The sequence below is a fragment of the Camelus bactrianus genome, chromosome X (assembly GCF_048773025.1).
Source record: "Camelus bactrianus isolate YW-2024 breed Bactrian camel chromosome X, ASM4877302v1, whole genome shotgun sequence".
Taxonomy (NCBI): Eukaryota; Metazoa; Chordata; class Mammalia; order Artiodactyla; family Camelidae; genus Camelus; species Camelus bactrianus.
Window position 1 is genome coordinate 71,194,377 of NC_133575.1, and position 14,776 is coordinate 71,209,152.

Genomic DNA, 14,776 nt, shown 5'->3' on the forward strand with positions numbered 1-14,776 from the left:
TACTATAGTCATCCTATGGATTTGAAGTGGTATCTTATTTTGGTTTCGATTTGTATTTTCCCCAGTTACTAATGTTGAGCATCTTTTCATGTGCTTTTCGGCCATTGGATGTCTTCCAGTTGAACTCTGTCCTCGCACCATACACAAAATTTAACTCAAAATGGATCATAGACTTACACGTAAGACCTAAAACTGTAAAACTACTGGAAGTAAATATAGAAATAAATCTTTGTGTCTTTGTGTTAGGCAAAGCTTTCTTAATTATAATGATAAAAATACAACCATCAAAAGAAAAATAGATGAGTTAGACTTTTTCAAATTTAAAATTTGTGTGCATCAGTGGACACTATAAAGAACATTTTTTAAAAAATGCACAAATGGGAAAAACATTTGTAAAACACATGTCTGATAAGAGACTTCTATCTAGAATATATAGAGAACTTCTACAACTCAAAAAAAAAAAAAAAAGAGAGAGATGAATAGCCCAATTAAAATAGGGCAAATGACTTGATGAAACACTAATATCATACTTTCCTTTTCACCTTTAAGAGTGATTTCCTATAGGCCTTTGAACAATTTTTAGTGGCAGATTTGAATTTTTTATCTGATATATCAGACATGTGGGCTCTTACAAAGGTAATTTCTATTGCCTGGTTTTGTATATATGGGGCATACTTTCCTGTTTCTTTGTACATATCATACTTTTTTTAATTGAAAAATTGACATTTTAGATGGTCCATTTTAGTAACTTTGGGTACTGATTCTCCCACCTGAGGCTTATTGTTGCTGTTGTTGGCTCATTTGAACGCCTTTTGACTTGACTGGACTGTTACAGTGAAATCTATTCTTCCCCTAAAAGAGAAGTCTTTAACATTGCTCATCAGAGGGCACAGCCTTAAATACATGCACACACATTCTGGGATAATAGTGGTTTGAGCAGGGTTCTATTTGTCTCTTTCCCTGATCCCTCTGTTAAGCTGTCTTCCTCTTTTGTTATTACATTCAGGTTTTAGTCTTTAGTAATTGCTAACTGATAGCTCTATTGTTTTCAAAATTACGCTGGTCAGTAATTTGCTCCACAATCTCATCCAAATATACCCTTTATAAGGTACTTTTGAGGCCAGTATTTAAGATTGGTTTTAACCACACACAAAAGCTCTTAGCTTTTCCATCCCTGGTCCTCTCTGGCAACTAGTTGGCCCACATTTTAGGTTGTCACTTTCCCAGAGCTACCAGACTCCTCTCATTTGCTTATCACAAAAAAACTCCATTGTTTCAATAGTAATTTTAGGATTGGAGTTCTCCTCACTCTTCCAGATAAAATCAGTTCCTTTGGGAAGAGCTTTGAATCTCTTTTTTCTTGTAGACTACATCTCCCACTGGGCAAAAATCTCTGAGCCATTGCTCCAGAAATGTAGGAAGTTACAGTGACTTACTTTCCTCAGAATGAAACTCTTGCTTTCTGAGTAGGCATTCTGTGGGAGTGAATGACTTTGAACTTCTCAGCTTGCCTCTCCAGGTGACTGTGGCGAGGATGATCTGGGTCTGGTATACTTGGCATACGTTATCTGAGGTACAGATTTCACTCTATGGATGGGGGCTGGGTTAATAAAGGGAGCCTCTGACTTGCCTGGAATTCAGCCTCTGCAACCTGGAGCCACTGACTGGGAATCAAGAAGAGTGGAAGCCTACATCTCCTGCATAGATTACAGAGCTCTTGACTAGGAGCTGAGGAGAGAGACAGAGCCGCATTTTCTTAGCTACGCCCATCCAGAGTGGAGCTCTCTTCATGTTGAGCTTCTCAGTGAATTCCCTATCATTTGACTCATTATGTTCATTAAAAAAATAGAAAAAAACATTTAATTGTTAATTTTGGAACTCTATTTTTTTCATTTATAATAGACAACCTCAAAAACCATTCTTTTCAAAGGAGTATTTATCTAAATTCTGAAAGCATTTTTTGCATACCAAGAATCAAACCTAGCCTAATTGGATCATATAATTTTATAAGCCAGTATATGCCTTTAAGAAAAAGAATATGCTAAATTATAATAAAAAGAAAATAACTTAATTAAAAATGGGCAAATGTTTTGAGTAGACATTCTCTAATATGTTTATATATATATATGTATATATATATATATAATATAAATGTTTAATAAGAACACAAAAATATGTGTCTTGCCATTAGGGAATGCAAATCAAAACCACAGTGAGATATCACTTCACATCTATAATCAAAAAGATGAACAATAAATAGTATTGGGGAGGATATGAGGAATTGGAATCCTCATACATTGTACATGAATGGTAACATTACAAAATGGTGCATCCAACTTGGAAGTCAGTGTGGCAGTTCCTCACATAGTTAAAAATAGAGTTACCACATGACACAGTTTCTAGATACATATGCAAGAAAAATTAAAACATATGTTTACACAAAAAATTATAGATGAACATTTATAGCAGTACTATTTGCAACAGAGAAAAAAATGGAAACACCCCATATGTCCATCAACTGATGGATAAATAAATACTATGTGATATATTCATACAATGCAATATAGCTCAACATTAAAAAAGAATAAAGTACTCTTACACGCTTTGATGTGAATGAACATTAAAAACTTTAAGCTAAGTGAATAAAGCCAAACACAAAGACCACATACTGTTTGATTCCATTCATTTATATGAAATGTACAGAATATGCAAATCCATAGGAACAGAAAGTAGAGTAGTGCTTGCCAGGGACTGTGGGAGAAAAATGTGGAGAGTGACTGCTAATGGATGGGGAACAGTGTGGGTTCTTTTGAGAGTAATGAAAATATCCTAATATTAAATTGGTTTTGTCATTGCACAATTTTGTACATATACAAAAGAGCACTGAATTGTACAATTTAAAATGATGATCTTTATGGTACATAAATTATATTTCAATAAAACTGTTATTTTAAAAATAAATATATGGTAATGATGTAAGCAAAGGTACCACTAGACATAAAATAAGGGAACAGCCTTCTGGGCACTGTGGTGAGGTGAAAGGATATAAGGATGTCATCATCATCATCATCATCATCATCAAATTAATTATAACATTTAAAGAGCACTTTTTATGCACCAGGCATATTATAAGGGCTTTTAATGGATTAACTTCTTTAATACTCACAATAACCATCAAAATTAAGTACTATCATTGTTCTTATTTTACTAATTAGGAAAATGAGGCAAAGAGAGGTTAGGCAACATACAAGATGTCATATAGCTAATATAAGACAAATGTCACAGAGTTAAGCAACCAGGCTTTGGATTCAGGCAATCTGGCATCAGAGTCCATGCTATTAAAACCACTTTACTAAACAGACTCTTAAAGAGTCAAAATATACAGTTAAATTGCTATGGCATCCCTTTTGAACTCAAGACCCTTGAGTAGGAGATATATTAAAAAGTATTGGATAAACAGTCAGGATGTTTAGAAGATCCCTATTAAAGGGTAAGAGGGAGGGGCTCCTTGTTTCTCAAGGCATAGCCTTTGAAAATTGTAAGCACCATGATGATAATGGTCAATATATCATGAGAGAAGTAGAGTGGCAATGGTTGAAGGCATTAATTAAAAGTAGCTTCACAGTGACCTGAATATTGTGGTATAAGGGGGATAACACAGCTGAACTTTCCCTGAACAATTGGCATCATTGAGAAGCAGAGAGATGTTGAGAAGGCTATTAGAAGCTTGAGCTTGTGACAAGGAGACTACACATTTCAAATTACTTACAATCAGAGATGTATGAGTACTGTGGATTTCTGAAATGAGTATCAGTAAATAGCCTTAGGTGTGAGACAGGAGGGAAGTGGGCAGGACACGACCATTAAAAGAATGACAAAGCCATTGAAGATATGACATAAACTGGTTAAAATCAATAAGGCACAAGATGGCAGAAGATAGGACTTCCAGTAGACCTTAAGCCTCAATATAGGCTCATTATAATACATTAACATGCCAAAGGACACACCCATAGGTGCCATGACAGTTCCCAGGTTGATCATAAAAGGCCAATAAATGGGCAGGAACTTGCTTTCACTTTTCTATGGTTTGCTCTTGAATTCTTTCCTGCATGAGACAAGAACCTACTCTCCAGTAACAGGTGGAATCAGTCATAGCTTGGTAGACACCAGAACAAAATGTCCTATAATTGTATAAGATCAGTTTTATGGTATCAGAGACCAGAAAAGACTCTTATCTATAACCTATTGTAAGCCATTTCAAATCTCTAGGTCCCACCTTTTACTTTAGCCACTACCAGATGATATTTTTTGTTCAGACTTTCACCAGTTTCACACACGTGTAATCTAACAGCACCTTTCCTAGGACCCACACTATCAACTTGTCATTTCTTGCTTTGTATTTTCTATGAAACTCATGGGAAAATTCTCAACATTCACCCTTATGCAGCCTCAAAATATGTGTATTAATGACTCCTTGGCCAATTATAATAATCTAATTTTATCAGCTTTTCTTCCATCCTTGTTTCATTATTCCTATCTTGTGTTCCTATACCCTGGAATCACATTACCAAATACACTACTTACACATAAGCCTTGTTTTCTCAGACTAGGTTTTTACCAGGAACCCAAGTCAAGGCAAACCAGAGGAGAACCTCCAGATTCATTTATCAACACTAAATGACACAGACACAGGTGTTATCCAGAGAAGGAAAGGATGGTGTTGACTATTGAGGGTGAAGACATTCGTGTTAGATTTAGAAGACTGTATTTTCTAAAGATGGATGCAAAAATATCTCAATCTTACTTGTTTTTCCATGATGTGTACTTGACCCGCTCCAATTGAGGAATGGTGTCACTTCCCTTCTGCTTGAACCTGGGTAGACATTTGACTTTATTGTAACTAATAGAAAAAAATAGAAATAATACTGTGCAACTTCTGTAGCCATGTTATAAAAGGTAATGTTCACTTGATCTTAGCCAAAAGGACAAGAAGTGATATAAAAGGTAATGTAGGTGGGAGAACTTTTCCACTCAATTTTGGAGCCCTGAGTAGAAATGTAAGAAGTCTAAATACCTTGAGACAACTATGCTTTGATAACATTTGGGCCACATGGAGAAGACACATCTAAGTGCTACCCTTGAGAGGCCCAGCTCAGGCAGCAGAAATGTGAGTAATGACTCTTCAAATGATTCTAGCCCATAGCTGTTGAATCACTCAGAGCTTTTGAGTCTTCCCAGCTGAGGCCCTAGTTACTGAAGAAATGCCCATACTATAACTTTTTTCAAAATTTTGACCCACAGAATCTGTGAGCCTAATAAAGTGGTTGTTTAGCCACTAATTTTTGGATGGACTATTATAGCCATACTAAGTGAAACAAAAGGAAATGTAAAATTTAAACTGAGATTATTTATCTGAAGGAGATCATTTTAAACGCTTTTACAATGCTACCTTTAGCAATTTTAACTCATTTCCCCATTACTGTCAGGATAAATAGCAATTGAAAGATAAGGTTATTTGAAATGTGCAAATCTTGAATTTGCTGCACGTATGTATATTATATACTCAAACAGAGAAAATTGTATATTAAAAGACTAGCCACATTGCACCTTAGTTGTCTATGGTAGTGCATACCTCTCATACTACATATTTCAGAGCAAATCTTCAGAGAATGTAAATAACTCCTGATTGCATCAGCACTTTGGCAAACTAACAAAAAATTTATCTGTTTGTTTGTTTGTTTGTTTATTTATCAGTTTTAGTGTCTCTTCCATTATAACTCCCATTTTAGTTGACTTTCTATGTAAGCAAATTTTTGTTGGGAAAAAAATAATAAGATAAATTTTTTTTAATGTTAAAAAATAAAAAAAAATATATGTACTATAAATTCCCTTTACATTATTTGTGGGAGTTTCAAGAGATTATGTCACATATTATCATGAGCTGATTTCATAAGGCAACATTTCCACTTCCGTTATTCACTGCTGGATATTACCAGCAAAGATCTGAAACAACTACCATATTCACTTGGACCAAGGAACTATTAAGTATACTTTTTCTTAGGCTTAGTGCTGCATCTACAGTGATATATCATTTCTTCCAACAACAATACCATCTCTTCAGGGACACAGTAACAAGTTGTGTTCCCCACAAAGCAGACACGGAGATGATGTTGACTGTAAAATATTCTCAGGGACTAAAACCTATGAAAGTAAAGTGAGGAAGCAGGATTAGGTGGGTAAAGCCACAAAAAGGCAACCTAGTCCTGACAAAAATATCTGCCAGCCCAACATGGAGCTCCACAGCAAAGATTCTCAATACATTCTTCACCTACTAGACAGTAATGGTAGGCCTTTATAGTAGTGTTTGCTGTGGTAGACCCTGAAGGATTTAACAGCTGGAGGTTGTCAGCTAATCACACTCTGCACAGCTGGGCAATAAGTTGGTCTTGAATGGAGATCTGTGCAGCACATCTACCTCCAAGTTTCCAGAATCACTTCAGTCATCCCACTCCAGGCTTTATTTTGCTCTCTCTCTTAGTTCTTTTCTCTCTCTCTTCTCTCTACCTTTATCAATCTCTCCTTTAGCAATGCAGCTTATATCTGACTCAGAGGCTCTTTTGCTTTTTAAACTTACTTGCCAGATAGACACTCCTCCATCTCATGAACAAAGACATACCAAGTTGATTAGCTCCACTCATTTGTCATTTGTCAGATGGGGCACAAACTTCTTGTATCCCGGATTATATTCACATCAATATTCTTGTTATTAGATATTGTTAGCAAGGTAGTCATCTTACATGAAGCTTGATTTATTAAGAATTATCTGAGCAACAACACAAATAACAAATACCTATGAACCTTTTAAAATACATATGTATATCAATGATAGAAAGAACACAACTTATACTATATCTAGTATATAATTTTCATATTCTAAAACCTGTTTGGGTAGCTATATGCCTCTAGGGATTGTGTAAAAACATTATGAATTTTGTTACCAATAACCTTGACCTGTACAATAAATTTCCATGAGAGATATCTGCAATTAAAAGTTGTGTTATTGATTCCTTATTTTTTATAACTAATCATTTATAGCTGTATCTCTAGTTTTGTAGAGTCTGCATCTTTAATTGTTTGATTTTACTTACTGTATTTAAGACTTCAGGTAGAGTCCCCTAAAGAAATGGTCAATGTGCTTTATGGTATACTGATGATACCTTTATCACTTAATGCAGCAAGAAAAGTTTGACAGCATATAATATTGATCTATTGTAAATGTGCCACAATAAATGATATGAAATTCTTGGATGCTGCTGCTACCTTATATTTGGTCATTCATTGTCACTAGAGGGGAAAAAAGCATTCAGGAGTCACTAATCAATAGCAAAATGCCAATATCAAAAATGACCTTATGCAAGTATCTCTGTAGCTTTGAGGCCTGAAAAAAAATGATAGACAAACACACTAGCAAGCCATAATGGTTAAAATACAGTTACAATTAACAAGTCATTATGGATTTTAAAAAAGAAAATTAGTCACTGTACTTCTCTAGCATATATATTTATGTTCGAATGTTAGCAATTATAGACATTACAAATAACATTATTTAGAAGTGAGGGAGGAACAAAGGAGCTGACATCTAGCTATATGAAAAGCCACAATCTATATTCATGTAAATTAAACATAAAGTATAATTTAAAAAGAACAAAAGCAAAGATTTTTAGCACTGCACTAGCCTCTTGATATCATAAAAAGAAAAGCAGTCACAGCTCTGTGAGATGTAAGCTTCATTTATTGAAATAATGTTTCTCTACCTTCATTCAAAATGTCATTGAAATCTATTTGAAATTACAGAGGGTATGCCTACTTATAAATGTTTATTAGCTAGAATTCCCTTTCAAGATTTCAGAATATAGAAGCAAACTCAAGGTGAAGCCTTTCTACCTTTAGCAGTGTACCAAATTTGATTAAAATCAGTCAACTTTCAAAAGTCATTGTGGAACAAACAGATAAATGTGAAACGGCTGACCTCACTTTTTTCAATCAATTATTACTGACACTCCTGTACTGCTCGTAAATTAGCTTGAGAAAATTCAACCTTACACAGATTCTTCCATAAGGCACATAATAACATTTAAAGAAAGAGAAAACTTTGAGTTATGTATTCAAATATAATATACTATGCTAGAGAGGTGAATGTCACACAGGGAAAATACAATGCAGTCAACACTCTCAAAGGAGATAAATTTTGCTTTCTATTAGAATAGAATGTTTCTATTTGGGGAGCTGTTCATATTGATTTGCTTAGATTATTACAATGGGATTTTTCTACTCCCCATTATTTTACTTTCTTAATTGAAAATATGACCATATACTACACTTAAAATATTCAAAACCAAAAATACAACAAGTCATCTACAGTAATAGATAGGACTTTTGACTATAGTATTATGAAAAGGTTTGTTAATTCTCTCCTCAGAAAACAAGTATAAATGGGGGAAAATTAAAAATCAGTTCATGAGTGTACTAAAGGTAAATGATAAATTGAGGTATTTTCATTCATAAAAGCTTCCTAAATATTCAGATAAGAAGAGTAGGAATGGGCAAGAACTGCAGTCTTTCCAAAACAGACCTGACTGTGAAAAAAAGTAGTTCTACTGCTGGAGAGTACAAACTTGACTTCAGGTACAGAGTAAAAACTTATAAAAGTGTGGCTGTCAGTAAAATAGTAAACCTCATAGAAAACAAATAAAGAAAGCCAGCAGGTTGGCTATCTTGAGGTTGCATTCTCAAATAGAGGAAGAGTCTAGCCAGAAATTTAACTGAAAGTCAGAGAATCATAGAAACAGCTAGAACATTTTACCACAGAGCCCTAGCTTACTGTGAAATTATGCTAATGTACAGGGGAAACCAAAGAATGCCCATTATAAAATGAAAGCTATGGTATATTTGAGTACAGTCTGAACTTTAAATGCTTTTGCCAACTAATAAAAAGTCTATCTATAGGCAGAGGGTAGAAGTTTATGGGCTTGAACAATTGAGCATGACCCCTTACAAATTCATTGTCTGCATGTCAGCTAACACAGACATTGTAAAAACTCTCAAGAAAAAAAAACAAACAGAAAATACATTCTTTTCAAGTGCCCGTGGAACATTCTCTAGGATAGATCATGTATTCAGCCACAAAAGAAGCCTCAACAAATTTGAGGATAGAAATTATTTCAAGCATCTTTTCTGACCACAGTGACATGAAACTAGAAATCAACCATAGAAAAACAAAGGAGAAAAATACAATAGCATGAAGATTAAATAACATGCTACTAAAAAAAACAATGTGCCAATAATGAAATCAAAGAAGAAATAAAAAAATCCCTTAAGACAAAGGAAAATGAAACAAAACTTTACAAAATGTATGGAATGCAGGAAAAGCAGTCCCAAGAGGGAAGTTCATAGCAATATAGGCCTTCCTCAAAAAAGAACTATCTCAAGTAAACAATCTAACCTATCATCTAAAAGAATTATAAAGAAGAACAAACAAAGCCTAAAGTCAGCAGAAGGAAGGAAATAATAAGGATCAGGGAAGAAATAAATAAAAAAAAGATTAAAAAAAATAGAAAAAAATCAATCAAACCAAGAGCTGGTTTTTTGAAAGAGTAAACAAAACTGACAAACCTCTGGCCAGGCTCAACAAGAAGAAAAGGTAGAGAATGCAAATAAATAAGATAAGAAAGGAAAATGGAGGAATTACAACTAATGCCACAGAAATATAAAAAACCATAAAGAGAATACTATGAACAACTATATAGAAACAAATTGGACAACTGAGAAAAATGGGCAAGTTTCTGGAAACATACAGTCCACCAAGACTGAATCAAGAAGAAATAGCCCACTTGAACAGACCAATCACTAGAAATGAAGTAGAATTAGCAATTAAGATTTCTACCAAACATACAAAGAAGAACTCATACCAGTCCTTCTCAAACTCTTCCAAAACATTGAAAAGGAGGAAGTACTCACAAACTCATTCTATGAAGCCACCATCACCCTGATACCAAAACCAGACAAAGACACTACCAAAAAAGAAAATTATAGGCCAATGTCAGCGATGAACATAAATGCAAAAATCCTCAGCAAAATATTAGCAACAGAAGTCAACAGCACATTAAAAAAGATCATATACTATGATCAAGTTGGATTCATCCCAGGGACACAAGGATGGTTCAACATAAACAAATCAATCAATGTGATACACCACATCAACAAAAGAAAGGAAAAAAACACATGATCATCTCAATAGATGCAGAAAAAGCATTTGATAAAATTCAACATCCATTTATGATAAAAGCTGTTACCAAAGTGGGTATAGAGGGAACATATCTCAACATAATAAAAGCTATTTATGATAAACTCACAGCCAGCATAATACTAAACAGTGAAAAACTGAAAGCCTTCCTGCTAAAATCTAGAACAAGACAAGGATGCCCACTCTCACCACTTCTATTCAACATAGTCTTAGAAGTCCTAGCCATAGTAATCAGTCAAGAAAAAAAAAATAAATAAAAGGGATTCAAATTGGAAGAGAAGAGGTAAAATTGTCATTATATGCAGATGACATGATACTATATATAGAAAACCCTAAAAGCTCCATGCAAATGCTACTAGAGCTAATAAAATAATTTGGCAAGGTAGCAAGATACAAGATCAGCATACAAAAATCAGTTACATTTCTTTATACTAACAGTGAAATAGCAGGAAAAGAAAGTAAAGAAACAATCCCTTTTAAAATCGCCTCCAAAATAATAAAATACTTAGGAATAAATCTGACCAAGGAGGTGAAAGACTTATACATGGAGATCTATAAAACACTGATTAAGGAAATTAAAGATGACTTAAAGAAGTGGAAAGATTACTCTTGGATTGGAAGAATCAATATCATTTAAATGGCCATACTGCTCAAGGCAAACTACAGATTTAATGCAATTCCTATCAAATTACCCAGGACATTTTTCACAACACTAGAACAAACAACCCTAAAATTTATATAGCATCACGAAAGACCCAGAATTGCCAAAGCAATACTGAAGAAAATGAACAAAGCTGGAGTAATAACCCTCCCAGACTTCAGACAATATTACAGAGCTACAGTAATCAAAACAGCATGGTATTGGCATAAAAACAGACATATGAATCAATGCAACAGAATAGAGAACCCAGAAATAAACCCACAGACCTATGGTGAATTAATCTTTGACAAAGGAGACAAGAACATACAATGGAGAAAAGACAGTCTCTTCAGCAAATGGTGTTGAGAAAACTGGATAGTAGCATGTAAGTCAATAAAGTTAGAGCACTCCCTCACTCCATAGACACAAATAAACTCAAAATGGCTTACAGTCTTAAATATAAGACAAGACATGATAAATCTCCTAGAAGAAAACATAGAATTATGACATAAATCTTAGCAACGTTCTCTTAGGGCAGTCTACCCAGGCAATAGAAATAAAAACAAAATAAAACAAATTTTTTTTTTCTCCTTTATGAAAGTGGCTTCTTTATTTCAAGGACAGAAAATAAAACTATCATTTGGGCAGCTGCTCCAGTTTTGTCCAAAATAATTTATTTACCAGCCTTACAAAAAAATATACTGGCAAGAGAAAAATTAAAGTCCTGCAGGAGTAGGTGAGCCTCTCCTTCCTTCCAGCGGCTCCCCTGGGACCCTGCCAGGGAGTGGGGAGTTGGCTGAGGGGACCCCCAAACCAAGAGTGGATCCAAGAGGACAAAGTCTAGAAGCGGAGGACTGTTCTGAGTCCCCCTTGCCATGGGGGCCGACCCAGCGGGCACCGAGGCACTTGTAGGCAAAGGCTGGAGGCCCCCCCACCCCCTTGGGAGGGGTGAGGGCTGTGTCCTGGGAGGACAAGGTGGGGAGGAAGGGATGCTGAGGGCTGTGAGGGAGGAGCTGCCAGCTCAGTCGGTCTCTGAGGCAAGGCTCCTGGGCCGGGGCTGAGGGGGGATGACTGGGGGAGTGGGGGCCCTGCCTACTGCCTCAGGGGCCCCTCCCTCCTCTGTGGCAGCCCCCAGGTCCACATCTGCAGGCATGCTCAGAGAGACTCCGCTGGAGGAGGCTGGACCTGGGGAGGCTGGGCTGGGGGAGGCTAGTGAGGGCCGGCTCTGGCGCCGGGCAGGCTGGGGGGCAGTGGGGGGTAATGGGGGTGGCACCGTGGGGGCCCGGAGGTTGCTGCCAACCAGACGGCGGGGCAGAACCCGGGGGGTCACAGGGCTGCCAGAGCCAGGGGGTGGGGCTGAGGCTGGAGGGGTGCAGCGGGTGCTGGAGACCTGGGGTGGTGGCATGGTGGGCCTGGCTGGCGCTGGGCGTTTGGTCTTCCGAGCTGTGTCCTCTGCTGGGGCTCCTGCCTCCGGGGGGCTCCTACTGAACTTGGGGGAGGCTGGTCTGAGGGGCGTCTTGGACTCTGCCCTTTCCTTGGCAGCCACTGGGGCCGGGGTCGGAGCTGGAGATGGGACAACGGCTGGGGTGGGCATGGCAACTGATGGAAGCTCCTCAGAAGCCGGCCTGTCACTGACCTTGTCCTGGGGAGCGGGCACTGAGAACAAGCCTGACACGTTGAAGTTGGTATCTCCAGGGAAGAGGGTGTCTGCGTTCTGTATCAGAGCTTCGACCACGCCCACCACCTGGATGGACCACACGGAGGCTGCATCCAGCTGGGCTGGGTCCCGTTCCTTCTCAGGGGGCCACAGCAGGTTGGGCCCCAGGACAATGGCGATATTGCTGGGCGTCATCCTGTTCACCTCCTGCTCCTCTGCCAGCTGTGCCAGGAACTTCATCAGGTACCTGAGGTTACTGAAGTTCTCGCGGGGCAGGTGGCTGCATACCTCCTGGAGGGCCTCCAGCCGGGCTCCTGGCTCCTTCAGGCTGGCTGCCCTCATCCAATCGTCATAGAGGTCAAAAGTCGTCAGTGGCTCTGGCAGCTCCCGCAGATAGGACTTGAGGGCACCTGCCACGGCGTGGGGGTCCGAGCAGAACTCCTGCAGGCTGCGGGGGTCCAAGGCCATCGTCTGCTTGAGGCGTTTCAGCATGGAGGCTCCAGCGGCCAGACGGAAGAGGCCCTCTTCCTTCATGCCCTCAGAAAGCAGCATCACAACGCAGGCCTCGATGGGCAGGGCGATGTCCCGGCCTAGCTCTTGCAGGTGGGTTCCCAGAGACACCCTGTACACCCTGGAGAAGGGGGCGGCCGTCATCGAGGGGGAGGGGTCTGCTTGGCTGTGGTTCTCCCTCAGCTCAGCGAGGGCCGTGTCCAGAGAGCTCAGAGACTTGCGATGGTAATCAGCCTGAATCTCCATGAGATGGATGAAGTAGTTGGCATATGTGTCCTCCTTGGTGGTGAAGTGGTACAGGTCGGCCAAGTACTCGTCCTTGCACTGCTCCACCTTCCTCTTCAGCTCCTCCTCCTCCTCCTTCAGCGTCTCCACCTTGTTGGCCGTGGTGGTGTGACTGTAACTGCCGGGGCCGCCACCCAGGCCCTGACTGCTGCCTGAGTTCTTAGCTGCCTGACTGAGCCTGCTCTTAAGCGTGTTCCAGTCAGACACCAGTTTCTGCAAGCTTTTCTTGTGCTTAAGGATGGCTGGCAGTTCCTCCTCACTCAGCCTGCTGAGCGGCTGCAGGACATCCTTCTCCAGGGTCATCTCAAACTCAGCCAGGATGCGGGCCAGCTGGTTCTGAATGGCACAGCTCATCTCCAAGGCCTTCCCCATGCTGGAATCGGGGTCCAGCTCCTTGAAGCTCTCGGCCATCGTGGTGGACAGAGCCATGAGGGGAAGCTTCTTCACCCGCTTGTCCATGTCTGCCCCGCTCTGGCCCTGCAGACAGGCCTGCAGTCGTTTGTGGACATTGTGGGCTGCTCGCTTGGCCGGCTTCAGCCTCTGCTCCACCTGCTGCAGGTCCTCACCCAGGAACTCAGCAGTCTCCGGGGTGCGTCCCAAGCTGCCCGTGTGGCCAGCTGCCGCATGCAATGCAGCTGCCTCTTCATCATCTTGGGGGCGGGCTGGGGGCTGCGGGGTCACGGTGGGGGTCGAGGGCCCAGCCCCCGGCCCAGCCTGCCTCTGCCCGCGGCTCCTCTCTCGCCCCGGATGGGTGGGCGGCGCTCTCCGCTTCCTGGGCCAGCCGCGCTCTCGCTCGCTGCTCGCTCTCTCCTCCCCCGCTGGCGACTCCGCCCCCGGCCCCCACTTACTCATATGTGGAATCTAAAAAACAAAAACAAAAACAAACAAACAAAAACAAAGCGTAAATAAAGGACAGAAATAGACTCACAGACAGAGAATACAGACTTGTGGTTACCAGGGGGGTGGAGGGTGGGAAGGGATAGACTGGGATTTCAAAATTGTAGAATAGACTACACTGTATAGCACAGGGAAATATACCCAAAATGTTATGATAACTCACAGAGAAAAAAATGTGACAATGAGTGTGTATATGTCCATGAATAACTGAAAGATTGTGCTGAACACTGGAATTTGACACAACATTGTAAAATGATTATAAATCAATAAAAAATGTTAAAAAAAAACAAATGGGACCTAATTAAACTTATACACTTTTGCGCAGCAAAAGAAACCATAAGCACAACAAAAAGACAACCTATAGAATGAGAGAAAATATTTGCAAATGATGCTACTGACAAAGGTTTAATTTCCAGAATATATAAACAGCTCATGCAACTTAATAACAACAACAACAACAACAAAAACACAATCCAAAAATGGA

The 14,776-nt window shown here is 39.4% G+C and overlaps 1 pseudogene; it reads right to left on the minus strand.

Moving 5' to 3' along the window:
* Positions 1 to 11,875: 11,875 nt before the first annotated feature.
* On the minus strand, positions 11,876 to 14,232 carry LOC105069312 (SH3 domain-binding protein 1 pseudogene; annotated as a pseudogene).
* Between the last annotated feature and the right edge of the window lie 544 nt (positions 14,233 to 14,776).